General features: G+C 47.6%; 1 protein-coding gene and 2 long non-coding RNA genes across 5 annotated transcripts in view; all 3 read left to right on the plus strand.

Moving 5' to 3' along the window:
• LOC130385249 (glutamate receptor 4) overlaps window positions 1-21,926 on the plus strand; it is a 1,260,456-nt gene that overhangs the window by 80,617 nt on the left and 1,157,913 nt on the right. The gene's annotated exons all lie outside the window — the stretch shown is intronic.
• On the plus strand, window positions 11,334-14,353 carry LOC130385310 (uncharacterized). 2 transcript variants are annotated; one of them, XR_008895988.1, is made up of 4 exons: window positions 11,334-13,263; window positions 13,547-13,751; window positions 14,070-14,176; window positions 14,264-14,353. It is a non-coding gene; the product is annotated as an uncharacterized LOC130385310 (long non-coding RNA). The 2 variants fall into 2 exon arrangements; XR_008895989.1 differs by having other exon boundaries at window positions 13,550-13,751.
• Window positions 15,274-18,831, plus strand: LOC130385307 (uncharacterized). The gene is made up of 5 exons (XR_008895986.1): window positions 15,274-15,358; window positions 15,889-15,973; window positions 16,053-16,205; window positions 16,679-16,767; window positions 17,136-18,831. It is a non-coding gene; the product is annotated as an uncharacterized LOC130385307 (long non-coding RNA).

Below are 21,926 nucleotides of genomic sequence, written 5' to 3' on the forward strand. Positions count from 1 at the left end.
TCTCTCTATATCGCTCTTCTCTCTCTATATTGCTCTTCTCTCTCTCTCTCTCTCTCTCTCTCTCTCTCTCTCTCTCTCTCTCTCTCTCTCTCTCTCTCTCTCTCTCTCTTCTCTCTCACTTCTCTCTCTCTCTATATCGCTCTTCTCTCTCTATATTGCTCTTCTCTCTCTCTCTCTCTCTCTCTCTCTCTCTCTCTCTCTCTCTCTCTTCTTTGTTAATCTCCTCTAAATTCCTATGACTTAAAACGTGAGATCAGAAAAACACATAAACATTCCCACAAAAAACTGGCAAACGCTTTTTTCCGCCAATACTTTACACGGGAGAGAGTCCCTGGCAGATCCCGGTAGTCCTGCACTCCTCCATCTTGGATGCTTTTCCTCAGGATTACCCTCTTCTGTCAGTCACTCTTCCCCATACCCTTGGTGGTAAAAAGCACGCAGCAGGACACGTGAGCAGACGGGCCGGTCAGGGCTGCTGTGACTTCACCTGGCTCCCAGAACAAAGGGATTCTTTAACAATGTGTAACATCAGCGTTTCATTATTGCTATTATTATGTGCTTGCATTGATGCCTCTGTTTTAATGTTCCATTGATTTAACTGTTTCCTTTTCTCCATGTTGATGCTGTTTTGAAAGGGATCCAAACCCACATTGAGACACCTCGCTCATCAAACGATGGTTGCGGTATCCGATGGGATACAACGAGGATTGTTTGACGTCAATTGTCGCCAATAGTCGATCATAATACAAATAGTTCAAGATTTACTTCAGGATCCTAACCATATATGGGCACGATGGCCCCAGTGACGTGTTTGTGTACACAAAGCGGGCGGAGTTCCCCTGGTGTCTCACTGTGTGTTCGGGATACCCGGGACTCTGCGGAGACGCGGGCGGGACGCAACGGGGTTGCAAGCATTAATGCCCTTTTACCACCCTTTGTCACCCCCTCCAACCCTCTCACCCCCACCCCGACCCCCTAACCCCCCGACCATCTTGAACCCCCCCCCCCCACCCCTGTTGTCCGGAAAAATTGGACGACATACTCACCCCTCTACCCCAATTATGTTTCTATCGTTTCTCAAGAAGTGCAGTTAACCTGGCAGTGTTAAAACTCAATGAGCAAGGCCTGTTGGACAAATTGAAAAACAAGTGGTGGTACGACAAAGGAGAGTGTGGCAGCGGCGGCGGTGGCGAGAAGGTTAGCCGCTATGTCGCTATGACCTTGTGACCTTGATGCGGGTAAAACTGCGACGTGTAACCATGGCAACAGGAGCATCTGCCGGGATGACGTGTTTTTTTTTTTTATGTGTGAGCGAAGGACAAAAAAAACGGAAAACAGATACACCGCTCCATTTCTGGTGGGGCGGGATAGACGGTAACGAAGCAGAGAGCGAGTACTGTCGAAGCAAAAATATTTGCAGTTCAGTATATATCCATTGGAGATTCCTGGGCCTAACTGGGTATCTGTAGAACTAATGTTTTCTCATGTAGATCACGTTTCAATGTCAAAAATGTGTGGTTGTTTTGGTTTGCGGGGGGGGGGGGGGGGGTGGGTGGGGCTATTTAAACAGCCACCAACCGCATTGGACAGGCCAATAGTTTTGGGTCGACAGTACTGGCCCCCTCCGTGCTCGTGCTTTTCGACGACAAAGGTCCCGGCAGTATGCTCCCGTTCGGTAAGAAAAAAGTGACGGAACCGGGGGGGTTAGAGAGAGAGGGAGCCACCACTACTCCCCGTGCACATGGCTCGCGAGCTTAGCAGGACCCCCTCGTAATGTAACCATGATGCCCACCACCTCCCCAGGTCACCCATTCACCCTACCAAGCAAGCAAGCCCCCCCCCCCCCCCACCCCCCCCTCGAAAACCAACGAGCTGCAGAGGCATGTAGGGTCCAGCAGGTGGCGCTCTCCTCCCCTCCCCGGCTCCATCACTTCCAGAGAGTGCTCAGATGCTCTTCCCCTCTCTTTTTGGGGGCTTCTTCTGATTTTGAATAACATAAAATAACATAGTCCTATGATGTTATTTATGTTATTTCCCACCCCCTAACCCCAACCCCCCCATCCCCCTCCCCAACCAACAATCTACCGACCCACCCTGCCAAACCCTCCCCCGCGTGATTTGAAGAACGCCCGTAAACCTTGCCGTATTGAAACTGAGTGAAGCAGGCGTCTTAGACAAACTGAAAAACAAATGGTGGTACGATAAAGGGGAGTGTGGACCCAAGGACTCTGGAAGTAAGGTCAGTCTCCACCCAGCTTTGGGAGCTCCGCATCCCCCCCCCCCCCGCCCCCCCCCCCCCCCCCCGCCCCCCCCCCCCCCCACCTCTACCCCTACACCCTACCCCCCCTTACCCCCCCCTACCCCCCACCCCAAACGCTCACTGCTTTCTCAGCGCAACACTCAACAGAACTTTACACACCCGACACATTGTTCTACAACGTACGAGTTGAGAGAGGGAGCTAGTGGTGTGAACAAGACGCCCAGGCCATTTAACCTTGAATACTGACAGGGGTCGACTTCCATGTTGGTCTTGAATAACACAGGACTGGGCAACTGTTGATGAACAGGAAGTGATGTCAGAGGCAGCTCCAGTAAATGGTCTCCTCCTGTTCCCCTTTTGGATTGGCCTTTCCTTATGGTTTGGCTTCCGTCCAGTATGTTTAACTTAGAGTCAGTGTAGGCGGCAAGGCCCGCATACACACATGCATCAGTGATGCTAAGATAGCCTTTGTCTCACTGACAGTTAGGGACAGAGTTTTGCATTTGACACCCGTTAATGTGCCCTGGTTACCCGGGGTCACTTTATCCCCCTCTCTTGTGAGGCATGAGTCATCAGTGCATTAGTGACACTCGATGTCTGAGATGTGTTAGCCTGTGTAGCACATTGGCGCACTTTGGATTGATCTACTGTTATCTTGGTTCCAAGCTAACATTTAGATCCAAGATGGCTGCTAGGTGAATGAGGCCCTCGCCTGCTGTACAGGACACACGCACGCCATCTGCTCACCAGACCAATAACTCAACCAAGCCATTGTTTCTGTCAAGAGAACATCTTTTCTAAACCACTCACTAGATCACATTTGCTGCCATATTAAGGTTAAAATGTAAAATCCATCGAGTTATACACATTAAATAGCTAATCTAATGGTCTGATGAACAAATTGTAGGCTATGGACTGTCAAGGTTGGGCCTCTAGATGGCAGCAAAGTCACAAACATAGTCTTGTGTAGTGGCTCTTTAAAGCCCCATGTCAGCGCTGACAACCCTCAGACACAGAAACAATCCTACCCGGTCTGTGTATGTAATGACCATTACTCAGACACTGATGAGTCCCCCATAATATGGCCTCATAGGGCCTGTTTGGAGTCGTCAGAGAGAAGAGGCCCTGTTGTTGAATGCTTAGTGAGAAATCGTTGAAGACCGTTAATGGTTCTTCCTGCAGTGTTCATCCACAAATATTAAACCAGCTAGATACACCAGTGAGATCTAATCAAATACGCAAAACAAGTGTAGGAGTGTGGAGAAGGAAATGTTGTGCGCCTGTGATTAAGTTAATCTGTTTATGAGTGGATGGGGGTATCAGTAGTCTTGTTTGCATCCTGTGTGTACCGTGCTTTGTGTGTGTGTGTGTGTGTGTGTGTGTGTGTGTGTGTATATGTGTGTGTGTGTGTGTGTGTGTGTGTGTGTGTGTGTGTGTGTGTATGTGTGTGTGTGTGTGTGTATGTTTGTGTGAGAGTGAAAGGTTGCTCAGTGGTAATGATGCATCACTGCACCACCACTGCACCGTGGCCTTACTGTAGTGTGTGTTATGTTTCTCTCTCGCTCTCTCTCTCTCGCTCTCCCGACCGGCAGGACAAGTCGTCGCAGGCCCTGAGCCTGTCCAACGTGGCGGGGGTCTTCTACATCCTGGTGGGCGGCCTGGGCCTGGCCATGCTGGTGGCCCTCATCGAGTTCTGCTACAAGTCCCGCAACGAGGCCAAGAGAATGAAGGTGGAGAGCCCGCAGTGCCAGCCCCCACCCCACCCAGAAACGCCCCCCCATCCGCCCCTCCACCACCCTCACCCTCACCAACCCCTAGACCACCACCCCCACCCCCACCCCCAACCCCACCCTCACCACGACCACCGCCCGCCGCTCCCCCTGGGCCCCAGGCCCCGCCCCCGCCCCGTACGGAGCTCCGCCCCTAGCCAGAGCTCGGGCCCCAGCTCGGGCCCCAGCCTCTACGATCTGGCCGAGCTCAGCGACGTCTTCTTCGACGAGCCCCCCGAGGGCGACGAGGGCGCGGTCGACCAGATGTAGCGCCGGCGGTGTTACTGTAGATAACCCTCATCCCCCTACGTCCTCCTCTCCCTCCCCTCCACCTCCCTCACTACACGCCCCCCCCCCCTGCCAAACCAACACCTCCACACCACTCATAGCCACTCTCCAACTCCTCCTCCGCCTCCTCCTCCACCTCCCCATTCCTAGCTCCTGGGTACCACGCTGTAAGTAGAACTCCACACCGCCAAGCCTGGCGCCGGCTATGCTACGCTACGCTGGCGTGTGCTGCAGTGTGGCGTGCTGCGGTCGTACGGCCAGTCTGTGGGGACCCCTCAGGGTGCTCCTCGTCCTGTCTGTCTCGGTCCGTGTGGTCAGGTTGTGTCCCCTCATGAACCGACACACGTCGTGTTTTGAACGTCGATATCTCTGTATATATTCGTCTTTTTTTGTTGTCGCTTGGGCTCATGCTAATGTTACGCAAAGTGACAATTTGTTGTAACTGCCTGACCAATTGAAATGATGTACAGTAAACAGTGTTGGGGAGTAACGAAATACATGTACCGGCGTTCCGTATTCAGAATACAAATTATAAGTAACTGTATTCCGTTACAGTTACAATTTAAATTGTTGGTATTTAGAATAGAGCTGCATTGTTGAAATCAATGGATTACATGACGGTACTTCTGGTTCACGAGTTTATTCGTGCTTTCACACCAACAGCATTTAGTGCACACTAAACGAGTTTGGACCCATGGTTCGATACATTTGCGTTGGTGTGAATGCTACCACCTCACTTTCATGCGAACCCAATCAGCCGGCCGAAATCCAATATCACAACGAGTGCAGGCCGCTTGATATCCATGATTATTTACTTTCACAGAGGCTCTCTCGCTCGCTCGCTCGCTCTCTCTCTCTCTCTCTCTCTCTTTATTTTAAGGTGTTTTATAGGCAACACATATGCACTTAGCTCAGTGATATTCTTTTTAAGATGTAATAGCAAATATCTTTCGCATAAACAGTCTTTGTCCCTCTACAACAAATGATATAATATAGTTCACTTTCAGTGAGACTTGGGCCTAACACATTCAGACAGTTTGAACAGAAGGACACACCAGAATAGGCCTGTTTAGTAAGCAGGATTTGATGCCGCATTCCTATACTTATAAAATGAAATTCAATGCGGAAGTAATCCAAGTATTCAGAATACAATACTCAGATTGAGTGATGTAACAGAATACATTACATATTACATTTTTGGGCATGTATTCTGTATTCTGTAACTGGATACACAGGATGTGATCAGGATGAACACAACCGTCCAAACACACACATTTGTTTTTTTTTTACCAACATCAGACATTTGTAAGGAGACATTGCAACAAAAATGTCCCTGAAATAAAAGGAAAAGCAAAGAAAATCGACCTTTATTAAAATATAGCACATTCTATAAATGATTATTTGTGTCCACAATAGGCCTACAAATGAGTAGTTTGGAGAGAGGTAGAAGGGAGCTACCTCTAGGCGCAAGAAGAGCTTATAAGTAAAAAAGTTTGAGAAGGAGAAAGAGCCTCAAAATTGAATTTACCTTGAATTTCTCCACCTTGACACACACGTCTCTCCCTCTCTCCACCTCCCGCCTTCCCCGGTCTCTCTCTCTCTCTCTCTCTCTCTCTCTCTCTCTCTCTCTCTCTCTCTCTCTCTCTCTCCCCCCCCCCCCATCAGATGACCTTCACAGAGGCCATGAGGAACAAGGCACGGCTGTCCATCACGGGCAGCGTGGGGGAGAACGGCCGCGTGCTGACCCCCGACTGCCCCAAGGCGGTGCACAGTGGACCGCCCATCCGCCAGAGCTCTGGCCTGGCGCTGGTGTCCTCCGAGCTGCCGTGAACACCAAATACCTCGCAAGTGCCTTAAACTCTCCACGCCCAAACACACACACACGCACACACAAACACACACACACACGCACACACACACATACACAGACGAAACGCAACCACCCCCTCCCCCAGCCAACCTTCCTCCTCTCGCCTACCCGTCCTCCTCCTCCTCTTCCTCCTCTCAAACTGAAAAAAAAACAAATAAACATTCGGGGCGTACAGGCCATGATGCAACGCGGAATGGATACAAAACGCAGGATTATACGCAAAACCGGTTGCCATGGCGATGACCTCGGAGCGGACAGACTGGCTTCGTCCGACATCTTTCTTTTGTTTCTTTCATGTTGATACGAAGAGTGGAACGGCTTCGGGGCACTTGCTCCCGAAAAGACCAAGAAGAAAAAATCATTTGAACGAAACAATCTTGAACGTCCACCGTGTTGGGTGGTTTGAATCCCGGTGCCATTCCACGGCACGGTAGCGCTGGCCTCTACCGGTCGGCCTGAGCCGACCGCTTACACTCGGACAGTTCGGACAGTTGGACCGGGAGAACCAAGATTATAATATATCGTCATACATGATAAAAGGGATAGACCAGAAAACTGTAAAGAAAAAAAAATAACAACAACATGAACACTTGGAACTTAAACTGTGCATTTTGGATTGCCGGGGAAATTTGGCAACTAAATCACAATCATGATTGTTTTCAAACGGAGCCCAATTTGCTACTGAGACACAAGTAGAGTTGAAGACAAACTGATTGCTCAACAACAACGCTAGATATCAGTGATTGACACTGGGATTAAAAAAAGTTGTGACCTCTGAGGTCCAAATGGGAAAAAAATCATGTATTTCTATAAATATAGCAAATATAACATCTATTGATAATATATGACAACACATAAGAAACTGTGAAGATAGGTAAATATGTATATTCCATGAGAAAACAAAATAAAAAATATACATTCAAGCTGTACATAAAGACGACTGTATAACATGCTTGCTTTATAAAGAGATGTAAATAGCAGATATTGTAGTGGACAGATGGTTCATTTTTGTATTCATCTTTGAATATTCGATTCATTGCAATAATGAAGGAGACCAGGGGACTTGTAGTGGGGAAAAGGTGTAATGATAATTTAAAATGTATTTCAGAACCTAGTGTACAAAGTAGGGTAAAAATTTAATTACAGAAAAAAACGGTTATCAGCTGCCGTAGTATTCTAACATATACTATTTACAAATTACTATATATTCAGCGATGAATGTTAACTATCCATACCCCAATCCTTAAAAAACAAACAAAAACTAAACAAAAAAAACACAATCCTCACTGTGCAAATGTGGACAGAAGGTTCTCTTAGGGAGAACTCAACCAGTCAACTTTCTGCAGTCCAAAATATTTTTTTCATCATTTTAAATATTTTTGGTACCGAGAAATAAAATAAAAAGAATCAATAAAAAAAAAGAAGAAAAGTCTGTCAAAAGGTTTTGAAACGTTGACAGTGACATATTCTTATCCGGGTAGATCTTTTAGAGCCCCTTACGTGTTTGTGTGAGTGTGGAGTCATACTGTACGTCAAGCCGAAACCTGATGAAGGGAAATATCATTTCTCTCTCACCAACTGGGTTATTTTGAAGGGTCTGTTGGTCCGGCGAGGCGTTGGAACCATGTGACTGGGGGAGCCCACTGGTTTAGATGTGGGACGAGGAACAGCAAGTCCTTCCTGTTTTGAAACACTGTGGATCGTCATACAGCCCCTGTGAACGAGGGAGCTTGACAATGTAGCATTAAACAAACAAAACGTACAAACATGTATTTGCTCCGAATCTTATCGACTGTGGTGCGCAACATTGCCCCCTTGTGGCAATAGGGGAGGGTGCGGGGGGGAGGGAGGGGAAAATCGGTAGGCCTCTGGGCAGTGATAAAAGACGCTGCCTCATGCTTCGTTATACACAGTGACAAACAGCCCCAGGTGGTGCTGCTGCTTAAATGTATGTTTTCTCATGTTTCTTTTTTATTATGATTGTTTACTCCCTTTGGTTTGTGCTGGGCGGTGGGGCAGAAGTCCTTCCTTATTCCAAAGGGAAGCTGGCAAACTTACAGCCATGTTTATTTTACTTTTTTTGTGGGGGGCGGGGACGGGTGGATGGGATGCGGGATGGGGCTGTGCTTCTACACTGTATGTCTGTACAACTTGCCGCCCAAAAAATGGCGTTTTATTTTTGTTTCAATTGTATAACTTGATTTTGATCTGGTTTTATTTTTTTTAGTAAAAGGATATTCCAAGTTTCTCCTTGTGTCGTTATTTGCAAACAAAAATAACAAAACAAAGATTTCACATCCTTTTCCACATTGCATTTCTCTTTTACGGTACACTAAATTTCCCCTCTGTTTACCATTTCCGCCAAAACGTCCCGTCTGGAATTAATGAAGTACCATTTCATCTGGTTACCAGTCAAGTTCTGCATTAATTTAAAAATTATATTACTCACCTACAAGTCCCTTCACACTCCAGCCCCCCGTTACCTCCCTGACCTCCTCCACCCCTCCACCGCCCCCCCGCGCTCCCCCAGGTCCTCTGACAAGGGCCAGCTGGCAATTCCCCGCACGAGACTCCTTCCGTGGAGAATTTCAAAAAGTACACAAAAGCTCACCTTTTCTCTGAGGCCTACGGCCTCTAACTCACGACCCCACCCAGCGCCTTGCGCATTTTGCACTCTCACTCACTTGCCTACATACATCCTCACCTCCCACTCTTGTGAAGCGACCTTGAGTATCCTGAAAGGAGCTATTATTATTATTATTATTATTATTATTATTATCTCTGATCTCCATTCATAGAAGCAGATAAATATACTTACTTTCCTGTCAGGAAGGAAACACCAGACAACAACATGGAGCCAGGAGCGGACACATGGGGGCGGAGTGGGGCGGAGTGGGACCTTGACAGTGAGATGTATCTCCTGTGGAATGGTGGTGAACAACAACAACAACAACCCTGAATTTTTCATTTTAAAGTTCAGTGAGAAAGGACACTGGAGTAATGAGGTGAAAGGGAATTCATTTATGGGTTTATATCTGAATAAATTAGTTTAAAATGTCCTCTAATGCGGCCATTGCGGTTCAATTTACATTGTTATGTCATCTGAATGTAATTTTAAACAGAGTAGAGATAACACATTGGCCAAATGGAGTATAAAGTTAAGCATCAAGTGGCTGAAAATAAATATAGTTTAAGATGAATGTGATTGAACAATAAGCCCATCTCATGACTGATAGACAACACTGATATCCCAATAGCATCCAGCTGCAGACCTCCAGTCTCAGACCCACCTCCGCTATGGAGTGTACGTGCATGCACACATGCCGTCATAAAGTCTAAGATGCCCCTGATTTAACTTTAGTGATCACTCTAATTAATAATTACTCACATTGTAAGTAACGTATAGTGAGTGTGTGGGGATCAGAGAATGAGCCATGGAGTCGGTGTGTTGTTAATTGTGTGATAAAATGAAGTGAGTATGTTTGGGAAGAGGGAGGTTAGAAAATGTGTAGGAAGTTTGAAGTCTGTTTGTTGGGGAGCGGACTGAATGTTACGCGGCTGGTGCCCAACCCATCGAAGTTCTAACCTGAATCGGTTGCGTAAATATCGACGGTGCAAGCGGTGCACTGCACCGGGGCCCAGACGGCGTCAGGGGCCCATAAATAATCGTCTAGGGCGGCAAATGTGTCGGGGGCGCCCTCTGGTGGCGTCCTTAATTAATTAACTAAATTATACGAAACCCTCAGCGTAGTAAGCAGGACAACGCAATATCTCTAATATGTGCAGAGTGCTCCTGCTGGTTGTGGAACTGCCGGGCGTTGTATCTGAGCTGTTCACATCAGCCAATCTTGACCAGTGTCAGTCTGAGTTCTATAGGGTTATAGTTCTATGGGTCCGGGTATTAAAGGGGACATATTATGAAAACAACACTTTTCCTGGGATTTGGGGGGCTGTTTTTGGTCTCTGGTAATCGCACACGCATACAAACGTTGAAAAAGGTCTGTAGGCTACATGATTTTTTGAGTGAGATATGCATTTCTGAAAGTACCCCGCCTACGGTTAACAACGAGCGAGTCAGTTTCGGCGCCCCGTCCTACGTAGAAAGGGGGCACACTTGAATATTACCTCCCACTTCCCCACTTCCCTCCAATCAGGTAAGATTTTGTCGAACGCGGACGAGCAGCTTCGGCGGCGGCAGGGGTGTACATTAAACCGTAGTATATATCTTTGTTACATTTAAGTGAATGTCAAGACTTCTTGTCAAGTGGATTTGATTCAGTGAATGTTCACTTTCCTTTCTTGGTTTCGTCCCACTTTTGTTGCCCACGATTGTTGCCCGGGATTGTCTCCCGTCTGTGTCCCGCTGCCGTGGCACTGGCACCGGAGCACCACCGCACCACCGCCACGACTGCGGTCAAGTGAGCCGCCATTCGTTCATCCGCGGTTAAACCAGACGTCACAAAAAATCTTCGTGCGCATTTACTCTAAACAGCCTTTGGGTGGTATACGTTTTCAAAATAAAACCCTTCACCTACGTGTGTAGATATATAGAACACTAGCTGTCTTGGCGGCGTCTAGAATGTCCGCACTTGCGGACATCTTGCCAGTCAGCTGCTCACCCATAACATTGTGTTGGTAGTGGTAGGCCTACTGTATTATAAATAACCATAACTTGCTACATTTTCAACCGTTTTCCCAACGGTTTGGTTTCTTACAAACCGTACGTTTTTCAAATGACATTTTCTCCAAATCTATTGGCCTACAGTAAAATCACATGGTTCCTTGTGTACAAATAGTGGGTACAACAGTTAGTATGTTCATATCAGTCAGTGCCTGAACTTATGGGAAGTTCGGTCTATAGCCCACTTCAAAGTGCTGGCATAATGCAAATTTGCGAAGGCGAGAATATGCATGTGTACGTTTTTCAAATGACATTTTCTCTAAATATATACAGTAAAATCGAATGGTTCCTTGTGTACAAGTAGTCAGCACACCGGTTGATATGGTCATATCAGTCAGTGCCTGAACTTATGCTCTAACCAATACGCAGGCCTTTGCCGTCTCTCTATGAGCTTCTCGCTCACAACCAATCACGTTCTTCTGGAGGTCACTAGTTCTTAATTGATTTCAGCTGCGTCTCCCCCGCCTCTCCTCATAAAGCGCCCCCACCGTGACGGTTGTTAATCGTTTATTTTGCGTTGGATTGCGTGGGCTGAACAATCCGGACATCGTGGCCACCGACGTGGACCCCCGCCTCCGGGACCCACGCAGTGAGTAACGCGGGGTACTTCCTTCATGAGCACTGCACATGTTACACTCTCCCCATCTCCTCCTGTCGTCTCTTCTCGCCCCTCTATTGTACATGTTTTACCGCTGGAGGTTAATGTGGATTTGCTGATGGAAGTGGTAGTTTGTGTTGAGTGGTTTATCTATGGGATCGACTGACTAACTAACGCTGCGGACCGCTACACCGACCACCACACTGGGAAGTGTCCTCTGCTCACTGTGGAAGCAGCATGGAAGAACTGCAGCAACTCTGATGGAAACGAGGACCTCCACGCTGTTGAACACAAACTGTTCTAGGCCTACTACAAACCGAGGCGGTCCCACTCGGTTAAAGATCTCGTGGTCAATGCGGCAGACCGCTGGACCTGGACGTCACCTTCTGCAGATACTTCACTGCCCTCAGGAATCCACGGATAACTTGAAACACGTCCGACTCCACATGTCCGAAAAATCCAGGATGGAAACTTGTGGAAGGAAGAAAGGGGTCTGTTTTTGCTCAACCCATAACCCCACTGAGCCCTTCTGTGGAAACCTGTCTGACTGACCCTACTGACTGGGGGCCTGTTGATGTGTGTTTGGTTGGTCTGGTAGAAAGTTTGCTGCTTGTGATCTGCAAGATGGTCCTGGGTTAGATGCGGTGTCTGACTTGCACACCACTCTCCCAATTCTATTCTTCTCTTTACTACTTTTCTACTTTCAATACACTTGCTGCTGCTGCTGTTAACCGCTGGTGGTGCAATGTGGTTTTTATTCGCTTATGTTCTGTGGACTTTGCATTTGTATTTTAATGAACATGTTTACTGCCCGTTAGACCTCGGATTGGCAAACCTAAACTCCTTCACTGGCAAAATGTAGATGCAAATTAAATGCCAAAATTAACATTTCAATATTCGTTTTGCGTATTTCACCAATAGCTTCGGAACTAGACGGACCTCGTATATAATTTGCTCTTCAAAGATGCGGTCAGACGCCCCTCCGTTATATAACGTTTTCTGCCCGGTACGAAATAGACCGACCAATAGCAACCCTTTAGGCTTTCTAATGTGAGGTTGGATATACGCAACATGTAGAGGTGTTTCAACAACAAAGATGGAAGTTGGTGAACTAAAGACTGTATATGCTCACTAAAAGAACGAACGACTACTCAAAGATTTTGAGGAATATGTATTTCTACATCACCCGTTCCAATGCTATGATTAGTCGAGGCCTATCCAATAGCATCGACCCATTTTAGATCGCGCCCTTTAGACACGCCCCTTGGAAATTTAACAACCCACTTCAACGCAGAGGATCCAGAAGGATTTCACAACGAGTCCATTGGAAGATATCGAGGAACATGAACATCACCAATGAAGGAGAGTAACGTTTCCACTTGCTAGGAATTTAGTGAAGCACTAAATAGTTAATAATAATGATAAAATGTGGTCACCATTTATTGACTTTTTGGGTAAGACTTGCTTTACTAATATAACCGCGTTAATACCGCATTCATTTACTTTTCTTGCGTAGTTTCCCACTATTCATTAAATGTTTTATAGAAGTAAAAAAGTAATCAATAGAACTATACACATTTGTACAACAATTAATCATTATACAGGATTTGAACATTTTCTATTCGAGCTCATGCTTCATAATATTTCCAAGGATTGCAGAGTACCAAATGATTTATGAACAGTTGTTTTTGTTCAGGAGCGGATTGTACTCCCAGAGGCTTCAACAGAGCGGGTCTGGAGCTGGGAGCTGCAGGTGGATGTTGGCCAGGAGCCGTTCAGTCCTACAGGAACAGACGGGTGAGCCGTGGAACTGCACATCCTATAAACTCCTCCTTGGCGTGGTCAAACGGTTCAGAATAAAACTGGAATTCAGTCATTGATTGTGATTGCTTGTTAGCCAAGCGTTCTCAGCCACTAGGACTAGTGTCCTTATGAAGGTTAGATGTGTGGCTAGGTTTGGGAGTTTATAGGAAATGATGCTTCTCAAGAACGCACAGAATGGGAGAAGATAAGCTATTGACATCTTCAGTGAGCGAGGAGAAAATAATCTCCAGTGTTTAAATAGATTGTCTTGTTTCAGTAGAGGTGATGGAGGCGCTCGTCTGGAGGCGCTCGTCTGGAGGTGCTCGTCTGGAGGTCCGTGGCGGTCGTCTGGAGGTGCTCGTCTGGAGGTCCGTGGCGGCCGTCTGGAGGTGCTCGCCGTGAGGTCCGTGGCGGTCGTCTGGAGGCGCTCGCTGCAGGCGGAGGGAAGGCCGGGAGCCGTGCAGCCCAACGGATGCAGAACGGTGAGACACGGAGCTGCACAGCTGCACATTTTTTCTAGGCTTGGTGAATTGTTTAGAATTAAAACTTTGACATGCAGCCACAGCAACTCTGAGGTGTTCTGAAAAATGTCAGATGCATTCTCAGCCACTAGGACCAGCTCCAGGATGTAGGCTGGGTGTGTGTGGCTGGCTGTTGGGTTAAATAATACCTCACTCAAGACTGCACAGTAGGGCATCAGTGAGATCTGTGGGAGCTAAAGCAGAGGAGGAGCTGTTTATCTGCATCATGTACGGGGAGAAATGTGCAGTGTGCAAATGAACGTGTCATTCGCCTTTCAGAAGGACTGAGGCAGAGGCCAGCCTGGAGGCGGCGGTGGCCTGGAGGTCCTGGAGGCGTCCAACCTGGAAGGGGCGGCATGGAGGGCCAGCTGGCGGCTCCTCATCCAGTAAAGTTAAACTCTTCTTCAGTGCATCCATGATGAAAGGGGAGAAATGTTCCAGTGTGCAACTGGAACTTGTGTCTCACATTTCAGAAGGGCCTGGAGGCGGCCAACCTGGAAGGCCTGGAGACGGCCGAGGTCCTGGAGGCAACGGCGGCGTCCTGGAGGGCCCGGTGGCTGCGTCCTGGAGGGCCCGGTGGCTGCGTCCTGGAGGGCCCGGTGGCGGCGTCCTGGAGGGCCCGGCGGCGGCGGCGTCCTGGAGGGCCCGGCGGCGGCGGCGGTGGCGGCGGCGTCCTGGAGGGCCCGGCGGCGGCGTCCTGGAGGGCCCGGCGGCGGCGGCTCCTCATCCAGTAAAGCTAAACTCTTCTTCAGTGCATCCATGATGAAAGGGGAGAAATGTTCCAGTGTGCAACTGGAACTTGTGTCTCACATTTCAGAAGGGCCTGGAGACGGCCGAGGTCCTGGAGGCAACGGCGGGCCCGGTGGCGGCGGCGGCGGCGGCGTCCTGGAGGGCCCGGTGGCGGCGGCGGCGGCGGCGTCCTGGAGGGCCCGGTGGCGGTGGTGGCGGCGGCGGCGGCGGCGGCGGCGGCGGCGTCCTGGAGGGCCCGGTGGCGGCGGCGGCGGCGGCGGCGTCCTGGAGGGCCCGGTGGCGGCGGCGGCGGCGGCGGCGTCCTGGAGGGCCCGGTGGCGGCGGCGGCGGCGGCGGCGTCCTGGAGGGCCCGGTGGCGGCGGCGGCGGCGGCGTCCTGGAGGGCCCGGCTGCGGCGGCGGCGGCGTCCTGGAGGGCCCGGCTGCGGCGGCGGCGGCGTCCTGGAGGGCGCGGCGGCGGCGGCGTCCTGGAGGGCCCGGCGGCGGCGGCGTCCTGGAGGGCCCGGCTGCGGCGGCGGCGGCGTCCTGGAGGGCCCGGCTGCGGCGGCGGCGGCGTCCTGGAGGGCCCGGCTGCGGCGGCGGCGGCGTCCTGGAGGGCCCGGCGGCGGCTCCTCCTCATCCAGTAAAGCTAAACTCTTCTCCAGTGCATCATGAACGGGGAGGAATGTCCGGGGTGCAAATAGAACGTGTGTCACATTTCAGAAGAAATGAGGCGGAGGTCCTGGAGGAGACGGCCCCGGCGGTGGACGGCTGGGGGATCCGGCAGTGGAGGTCCGAAGGCGGCTCGTGATTAGACCAACCAGCTCCTCATCCATGGAAGGTAAGCTCTTTCTCCAGGTCAATCTGATCAACGAGAAAATCAAAGAGCGCAGCCATGAACTGGTGGTATCGCCATTTGGGGACTAAACTCTAATGTTTAACTCGAGTAACTGCAGTGTTTCCCCCAGCACTGTATGGTTAAGGCCGTCTTAACAGTAGGGCCCCGCCTTGACTACCAATGTAGAAAGATTATATATATAAAAAAATAATTATGCAATAACAAAGTGCAAAACTCGTAGGGAAAGAAAACATACTTTCCTCAAGTACAAAAAATATAGATAAATAATTTGTCGGTAATACTGTATACTGTTCAAAACAATAGTCGTGCCATAAAGCATTTTGAATGCAATTAAAAAGGCGGTTGTATGTATTATTGTGAACTGAAACCCTCACCGAAGACCCCCCCCCCCCCCCCACCTTGACTAAGACATTGTCTGGGGGAAACACTGAACCGGGTTGTATCACTTAGTAGTGAGTACACTAGGGTAGCTGGGTCATCTCCAAATGGTAACTGAGTGTTTGCTCCAGCAGGATTGAAGGAGTCACTGGGGATGAAGATCACTGCTCAGGGGCTGACGACCCCCCCCCCCCCCCCCCCCTCATCTTTCCGGAGAAGGTACATAAATCTACAGCTGATGTGATTAAAGTTCTGCAGTTCAGATCCGCTGATGAATGGTCCCATACCGTATCCACAGCGTCCTCATGGTGCAGGCGGTCAAACCTCCACCTCTTTGAAGAGACAAGCAGCTTGATGACTGACTGGTTCTTTATACTCAAGACCTCGTCCCGGAGCAGTGGACGGACCTAAGGCCTGCAGCGCAGCCGACTAGAGACTCCATGTGGAACCGGTAAGATACTGGATTGACCATCTTGAAGACATTTTCATTTATTCAACAAGGTTAGTTTTGTTTGGCAGGTATGTTGCTTTGATACTAGGGGCTTCTTCTGTAACAAACTTTCTAGAGAATAAGATCTGACTTCAGCCAATCAGCGGGATGTCCTTGAACAAGAGCTAATGGCTGAAGGTGCTCAAACGCATTCTTTTGACTCGCTCCTCTACTATTGCTGTAATCAAGCTGGATGGCTATTTTGCTCCTTCTACTGACAAAATCAAGTCTGCCACCTGGTGGCTGATGAGGGCGTAGCAACTCGGGGTACATTGGAAACATGATAAGAGCCTGTTTTTGATGGTTGGATCGTACACCTAAATGTTTTTACATCAAAATATCGCCAAACCCCATGTTGGACAATGCTTGTTTTCATCCTTTCTTTGTTTAGCTTTGATTTATCCTTACCTTTTCTTGTGACCCATTCCCCTTAGGTTCAATTAAGTTGACCTCTCCTTCAGGCGACTTAAAGGGAGACCAGATTTGCGGCAGCTGGGTGTCATGGTGCAGAGACCCAACGCTGGTAAATATTTACTTCCTCCTTGAACAGACCTAACGCGTCAAACGGCAATTATATAATCCCTCCTGATCTTTATAAAGGTCTGAAGACAAGTCTTTTCTGTGAACATCTCCACTGACTAGTGTGCTCTTAATTAAATTAAAGTTAATTAAATGCAGTAACTCCAATGCACCTGGAGGCTCGTATTGAATTTTTTTGAAACCTGGTTCTCCAGCACTAGGACTGTTGCGGTAAATAAATGCTTGTTTTTTCGCTAATTTAAGTCTATGAAATCAAATGCTGATTGAGACCAGATGGGGCTGTTCCTGCATTTATAGACATTTGATTGCCCTTGACACTGATTCTACTTTTTGCATCAATTTACTTCACAGTACTGAACTACACCAGTGTGTCCTACTCCCATAAACACTGAGGATCCCTGGATGGCTACACCAGCACATTAATCCACACCCAACATCAACACACAGTGCACACTCTATAGAGCTCGTAAGTCCGCCCCTTGCGGCGGGACCTTGTGAGATCGTAAGATATGACTGGGTTTCAATGGAGAGAAAGTAATTATTTTCTCCATTTTATGTTGCACCACATTTTGGGGGAAGAATGTTTGAATCAATCTTTGTCATTTATTTCTGTACTCCATATCTGTAATCCCAGCTGTTGTATTTTAACACGGTAGCTGGGAACCCTCTTTATAGGGAGCGACTAGAGGGACGAGGCTGGAAGCAAACCTGAGCCTGGATCTTAACCTTCTTTCTAAACCTAATGCCGCAATTTAACCGCAAATAAAGTGAGGCCTAAAGTAACTTGACTCTCTTGCCTAAACTTGCTTGCCTAAACTCGCTTGTCTAAACTCGCTTGGATAAAACCTAAACTCGCTTGCATAAAACCTGAACTTGCTTGGCTAAACTCGCGTCGCTTGCCTAATACCTGAACTTGCTTGCCTAAACTCGCTTGCCTAAACTCGCTTGCCTAAACTCGCTTGCCTAAACTCGCTTGCCTAAACTCGCTTGCCTAAACTCGCTTGCCTAAACTCGCTTGCCTAAACTCGCTTGCCTAATACCTGAACTCGCTTGCATAAAACCTAAACTTACTTAGCTTGACTCGCTTGCCTGTACTCGCTTGCATAAAACCTAAACTCGCTTGGCTAAACTCGCTTGCCTGTACTCGCTTGGCTAAACTCGCTTGCCTAAACTCGCTTGCCTAATACCTGAACTCGCTTGCATAAAACCTAAACTTGCTTAGCTTGACTCGCTTGCCTGTACTCGCTTGGCTAAACTCGCTTGCATAAAACCTAAACAAGCTTAGCTTGACTCGCTTGCCTGTACTCGCTTGCCTAATACCTGAAGTCGCTTGCCTGAAGTCGCATGCCTAATACCTGAAGTCGCTTGCCTAAAACCTAAACTTGCTTGTCCAAACACGTTACACAAAGTTAACCATCCATAATCTTTAACCCAAACCAGACTTGTCCCTGGGTCGCTCCACTTTAATCTAGAAGTTTCTTCTTTTACCTCATCTACGTTGAGTTTCATTCTTTGAGGGCTTGAAGTGCTTTGGAGGATATTTGAACCTTTGTTTGCCGCATCAATAAACATGCTTTATCTTTACCCATTTTGTTTTGGATTTCATTTCTATGTGTAATCCGGCCAAATGTTCAGTGTCCTTACATGTAATGTCTATGGTCTGACGATAATCTGACCTCTTCATGAAGCAGAATGTGTGTGAATGTTGTCCCGTGAGCTCCAGGCTCTCTGTGGGCCTGTCAACGTCTCTTTAGCAAAAGGTTGGAGAGTGAGATTCATTTTTGTGCCATTTTCATGTGTTCCTGAGTATTTCAGACCTGTGGTGTTTCACATGAGACCTTAATGGGAACTTTTCTTTTTCTGCCTGCATACGTAATGCCTACATTAGTAGGGTGATCACTGTTGATTCCAATATTGATCATCAACCACCTCATTCTTTGGGATTACAAATCATGTAATTTATGAGCATATTTGCAAATGCCTCCAAATATCAGATTGTGTAAAAACGAATGAAATGTAACCGGCTTGATTTAAAGAAAATAAAACATCCAAATATTATAAACCTGTTTTGTGTTGCTCTCTTACCATGTGGAAATGAGCAGATCGATATGTTTAGCTCTGATTTGCTGCCTCCTTTTGGTGTGGTGCTGGGATTTGTTTAATATACTATTATCATTTCCAGGATAAGTTAATAACCTAGTATAGCCTACCCGGAAAAGAAGGGATATGATGGCCAGGGCAGGCGGTTTCGGTGTAAGTGAAATCCGCGAGCTGCTGATCATGTGAGGTTATGTAGTCACATTAAAAAATACCTTGAAAGATGGTAGGCCTACGAGAGACGCAGAGGAACTTTCCTTATGAGGCTTTTGTCGGGATAAACAAGTGCTCAGCAAAATGAACAATAAGTTGAAGTTTTTTCACTTGTGAATAGTTAATTTCGTTTGTAGCCTTTACTCAGACGTGAGCTCATTCTTGCATGCGGGTGTCCGGCTTCGCATTGTAAAAAGGCCTATACATCATCCTGCCCAACAATATGGGCAGGATCTTGACCAAGCTCTCCTAATCGGGTCAGCAATAGCCGGGTTTCAATGCCCAGAATCTGAGTTTGAATGCTACTGAATTAATGGAATGTTGCATTTTTTGTTTTACATCATAGATTCTAAATTGTGCGCAATCAATGAAACCTTATGCGGAATCAGATAGTCGGCTCTTTGCTGCACATTAAGATAAATGTAGTTGTCACACAAGCTATTTTTGTAATTATTTCGGGGGGGAAAATGCCTTGAAAAAATGTAGTAGTGCGTTCAGGATAAGGACTAATGTAGCATATGTCAGCCTAGGCCTAATCAATTGTGTTTAATATCTTTAGCATTCATATTATTGCAGTCTAATCCTTTCGTAGGCTATTCTGTTGATGGCCTTGATGGGGAGATATTTTAACGCTTTTTAACCCCATTTTCCTGCATCATTCCTGCGTCGCCCCCTTCTACGGAGCCCATTTCAGCACCGTGTCAGACGGTTACTATCATAGACATCATATATGTTGTCTATGGTTACAATCCTACGAACGTCGTGAGTGCAGTGAACGCGCGTTCGAAGCGCTCCAAAGAAATTTACGATGGCTTGCAAGATCCATCGTGAGAATGATCGTACGAGCATCGTTATCGGGAAACGGAGCCCTGATGCCCATGATCCTCTGTTGGTGCTTACATTGATAGATATATTTTGGCTCTTATTATGAATATTCATGACATGCAAACATCTCGCCTCTGCTAGGCTAACAGCACTGTCCGTAACACACACACGCACGCACAAACACAGGACAGGAACACACACACACGAGCACAGTGGAGAGGTCATCTCTCTTATGACGTCACAATGAGCTGCATGACGTTGGAATCTTTTTCTAAGAATCTTTAACGTTTGCATGTCTACTGTTGCACACATATTGAAAAACGCTTCTGAACAAAAGACATCGCTCGACGATTTCCGTCTGATTATTAATAAGCTTATTCTGTGTGTTTCTGCAAGGAACGAACGGAAAACTTAAATAACTTCACACGGTGTGTCTTTTTACAATTTATCTGTTACCAGCATTCGTAGTGTTGATTAGCAGAGAAATAGTCTGCCTAGCAACCGAGTACGCTTGGGTCACCGAGTACGCTGGGATAAAAAAAAAAAAATAAATCCCCTGTCCTTGACAGCGGTCAATTATACTTAAGATCGTAAGCGTTTCTGAATAAAATAGCTTTTGAGTAGCTTAGCTCTTTTATTGACCAAGTAGGCCTAATGCGGTATCTCCATAAAAGTTACATTTTTTCAAGCATTTCTGAACAAATAAAACTGCTTGTCCCCCAGTGTTGCTAGATTGGGCCGGAATCTTGCAACACTGGCGACCCCCATGACGGCAGAGGGAGAGTTATTATCATTTTGAAATAATGTTAATTATGTGTAATTAAAAAATATATATTACTTAATTCTAATTCTAATCTTATAGACAATAATACAGTTTTAACATTTAACAAACACACAAGACGCCGCCAGCTAGTGTTCTATATATCTACACATGTAGGTGAAGGTTTTTATTTTGAAAACGTTGCGAGATACCACCCAAAGGCTGTTTAGAGTAAAGGCCCACGAAGATTTTGTGTGACGGCTGGCTTAACGCGGATGAACGAATGGCGGCTCACTTGACCGCAGTCCGCCACGGGGCTCCACCGCTGCAGCCCGGCAGCGGGGCACAGACGGGAGACAATCCCGGGCAGCAATCGTGGGCAACAATCCCCTCTCCTCAATGTCGGCGGTCCCATCTGGACTTCAGGGAGTCAAAGCCAAAGTTCCTTTCCCCCAATTCCTTCTCTACCATGGCTGAGATAACCCCCACTAGAAAAATACACTAAAGGTTTGCGTAAAGCTCCCCAAATTGGAGCTTAACGCAATGGGGACTGCATAGACAAGCCAAAGGCTCCTGGGAAGAATGCCTTGTTGGTATATCCATGCTTTGAACTTTCCAGGTAGGCCAGCCTTGTCCACGGATTTCAACCAGCCATCCAACTCAGTGCAGGTCGACTGGATAGATGTTGTATCTCTCAAAGAGCTGTCAAAAAACTGGCGTCTCTGAGATGGTTGGGATGGCTGGGCCTGTGATGTTAAAGCAGAACCTGTCTACCACCTTCCTTTTCCTCAGCACCATAGACCTTGATTTGGCTGGTTTAAATTGCGTCCGGGCCCAGTCCATCACCTTTTCGAGTCCCTTCAGAATCCACCGGCAGCCTGGGACCGAATCTGTCATGACTGTGGGGTCATCCATGAATGCCCTGATGGGGGGGTTGCAGTTGACCGGATTTCGATAGGGGCCCTCTGCACTCTGGCTCAGCAGACTCGGTGAGCATGTTCATGGCTAGGGAGAATAGCGTCACAGAAAAAAAAGTGCACCCTGTGATGATACCGATCTCCACCTTGGGCCAACGTGATGTTTTTGCTCCCGAAGAAATCCTGAAATTGGTGTAGCAATCAGCAATGAGGTCTCTACACTTGCTTGGGACATGTTTGTCAATGTGAGATGAACCAACTTGTGTGGAATGGACTCAAATGCATTTGCCAGGTCAAGCCACAGCACTGACAGGATTTTCCACAGATGCA

This window comes from Gadus chalcogrammus, chromosome 7 (genome assembly GCF_026213295.1).
Source record: "Gadus chalcogrammus isolate NIFS_2021 chromosome 7, NIFS_Gcha_1.0, whole genome shotgun sequence".
Classification (NCBI taxonomy): Eukaryota; Metazoa; Chordata; class Actinopteri; order Gadiformes; family Gadidae; genus Gadus; species Gadus chalcogrammus.